Source organism: Geospiza fortis, unplaced genomic scaffold, assembly GCF_000277835.1.
Source record: "Geospiza fortis unplaced genomic scaffold, GeoFor_1.0 scaffold182, whole genome shotgun sequence".
In the NCBI taxonomy this organism is placed as follows: Eukaryota; Metazoa; Chordata; class Aves; order Passeriformes; family Thraupidae; genus Geospiza; species Geospiza fortis.
Genome location: NW_005054367.1, coordinates 1,225,465 through 1,228,571, shown reverse-complemented (window position 1 = coordinate 1,228,571; position 3,107 = coordinate 1,225,465). Strand labels below are relative to the sequence as shown.

Sequence of the window (3,107 nt, the reverse complement as noted above, 5' to 3'; positions counted from 1 at the left end):
TTGGTGAGAAATTGAGGTTTTGGGATTTTTAGGATGGAAGCAAGATGGAGGGCACAGGGTGTCATCCTGGGTTTCTTCTTCATGCTTCTTCTTCCTCCTTCTCCATGGGTTTGGGTGGCATTTTGTAATTGGGCAGAAAAGTCCCCATTGCAGCTCTGTGGGATCAGTTATTGGGTTAAAAGGGAAGTAATCCAGGTGTCAGCTCTTCATGGGATAGTTTAGTCCTAAAAGACCTTGGAACAAGAGATTGTTGGCCATTTTGTGCCTTCTCATGAAAAGCTGCTGAACTCCCAATAGTGAGACTGTTTTACTGATAAGAAATAATGAACAGCTGAGTCCAAACATGAACCACTGTCTCAAGTGCCTTCAATCCAGACCCAGAGAAACCCACAACTGGAACTGCCACAGGAGCAATGAGAGCAGGTCCTTCATTCCTCCTGTGACACACACACTGAGTGATGCTGTCACCTCTGGGACAGCCAGGAGGAATCTGCCGTGTCAGGAATGGTCACATTGCCCAATTGTGGGGTGGGCTGTGCTGGTCTCAGCAGCCCTGCCTGCCTTGTTTCCTCCCCAAATTGTTCAGGTCACTCAGGTGTCCAAGCCCTAATGCTCGGCGTGAAGACTTTTGGTGTGGTGTGTGGCTGCTGCTCCTTTCCTGCCTGCAGCCCCAGGGATAAACTGGCATTTCAGCCTTACAAGGCAACTGCAGAGATGTGGAAATCCAAGGACTGACAGGAGATGTCTCTGGGAAGGATGGCCTATTCTCATCCTTATCTTGGAAACCCAGGATCTGCCCTATGATAAAAAGTCCAGATACTACAATCACCATTATATGGCATAGGAAGAACCATTCTGTTCCAGCAGCACCCAGCTTGGCACCATAATTGGGACCCCAGTTGAACCCAATTGTGCAGTCAAAGTGGAATCAGGCAGGGTGTGTTTATTTATATCTTTTTTTCCTTCTCATTCCATGTTTTCCTGACACATTTCTCCATATTTTATGACATTTTTTCTCTCTTATTTCACTAATCATTGTGGTGTTGTAAATCCAGGAGATAAATTTGCAACGTGGAAGAGATTTTTTGGCATGTTGAAATGTGTTAATTACACAGGTTTTTTTGGTAATGATCACAATTAACTAAATGAAGGGTGGGTCTTTCAAAGTACCTCCCTTCCTCCCACAAGCAGTGATAAGATTTCCGGTAGGAGGAGTAAAGTAACAGGGTAAAATATGTTTGGTCTGTAAGCAGAGTTTTCTCACATGACCTTGGGCACCTCATTAAATCTCTGTGCATCCTTCTTCACATGTTTTCTTTCTCTTCCCTCTAACTAACTGTAAAAGGCTTTGAATCATAGAATCACAAAGGTTTGGGCTGAAAGGGACATTAAAGATCATGGATCAGGGAGTTCCAACTCCCTGCCATGGGCAAGGACACATGGACCATGTTGCTCCAAGCCCCATCCAGCCTGGCCGTGGACATTTCCAGGAATGGGGCATCCACAGCTTCCTTGAGCAACCTGTGCCAGTGTCTTGTCACACTCTGAGTAACGAATTTCATTCTAACATCTCATCTAAATCTCTCCTTTTTTAGTTTCAGACAGTTCCCCCTTGTCCATCACTATCTGCCCTTGTAAAAAGTCCCTGTGGCTCCTTTTTTACAAAAGGGGAAGGCTGCAGTGAGACCTCTCCTGGGGCTTTGGGCTGGAGGCTGTCCCCTCCTGGGTGTTTGGATGCCCAGCTTGGTGGGGTCCTGAGCTCAGCTGGGCTCTTCAGGTCCCCCAGGGCAATAACCCATCGTAACAACAACAAACACAAAGTCCTCAGTGGATGTTTGCTCCCTGCTCTGCTGAGCTCTGTCCCATATAACACCAAAGTCCTTTCCCACATAATATCTATTTTTCTCTATATAATTATCTTGCTAATATATCTCACTCTAAATCAAATAAAGGCGTGAGTTGAGAAGAATGACTTTCAGAGCTCCCTTTCCTGTGCTCTGAGCCAGCAGTTTCCAAATTAGGGGATCTGAGAGCCCCTACAGCAACAGTCCTGACCCCACCCAGTCCTTGGAAGTGAATGGGAAGGATCCTTGTGCTGTGGCTCCAGGAACTCTGATGTTTGCCTGGGGGAGCCCTGGTGGATCCATGGCTGTGGAGCTGGCATGGAGAAAGGCTGCAACTGGACTGTTTTATAAAGATGAATGAGTTAAATCCTTTGAGCTGGGCTCTTCTTGGGGTCTTTAGCTGGTCACAGTGACCCCGAGATGTGTCAGAAAGTCTCTTTTCCCAGCCCAGCGGTCAAAGAAGGAGTCAGAGCTCTTCAGTTCTGGGTCTCAAGGTTGTTTATTGTATCTATAAAATTCTATAAAATTCTTTCTCTGGCCTGCAGAGGTCCACTCAGCAGGACAGTTCCAGGCACTCTACCTGCCGCAGGGCAGTGTTCTCTTTTTATACTAAAAACTACATGTACAATATTTACAATTACTTTCCAATACCTATCACCTGTGTTAGACAGTGAGCTTCTACTCTAAACCAATCCAAAAGTGCCAACATCACAGCAGGAGATGGAGGCCAAGAAGAAGAAGGAGAAAGGCTGGACACACCCAGATTCCTCCATCTTGCCCCCTAAACCCCCATTCTAAAAACCCCAGAAAATCTATTTTCCACCCTGCGATAAATTCACTATCATTCTACGTAAACTTTCTTGACTTGTAATCCTTCATATAAGGTTGGCAATTGTTTTTTCCAAGGGCTCAATCAAAGGCACAGGGGTCTTGGGCTCTGTGCCAAGGTCTCTGAGCCCCCTGGGCAGGGTCTTGCATCCTCCAGGGCAGCCAGAGGAATTTCCTGGGTTCCCACAGGCTCTGAGCACAGGCTGGGTATGTGTCTGTGTGGGTGTGGATTTACAGCAGTCCTGATACACTTTGGTAGCTGGGCAGAGCCAGCATTGCCACACTGCTGGAGACAGGCAGTGCCACGGTGGGCAGGAGAACCTGCTGTGCCCTGGGGGTGTCCTCAGTGGTACCTGGAGATGGAGTAATGTCACCTGATGGCTCACAGCATGTGCCTGCTCCTTGACACCCCGTGCAGGCACACCTTTCCCAGGG

At 47.4% G+C, this 3,107-nt stretch overlaps 1 protein-coding gene across 2 annotated transcripts in view; it reads left to right on the top strand.

Moving 5' to 3' along the window:
- The window catches only part of PLCD1 (phospholipase C delta 1), a 48,043-nt gene that overhangs the window by 4,484 nt on the left and 40,452 nt on the right, over window positions 1-3,107 (top strand). The gene's annotated exons all lie outside the window — the stretch shown is intronic.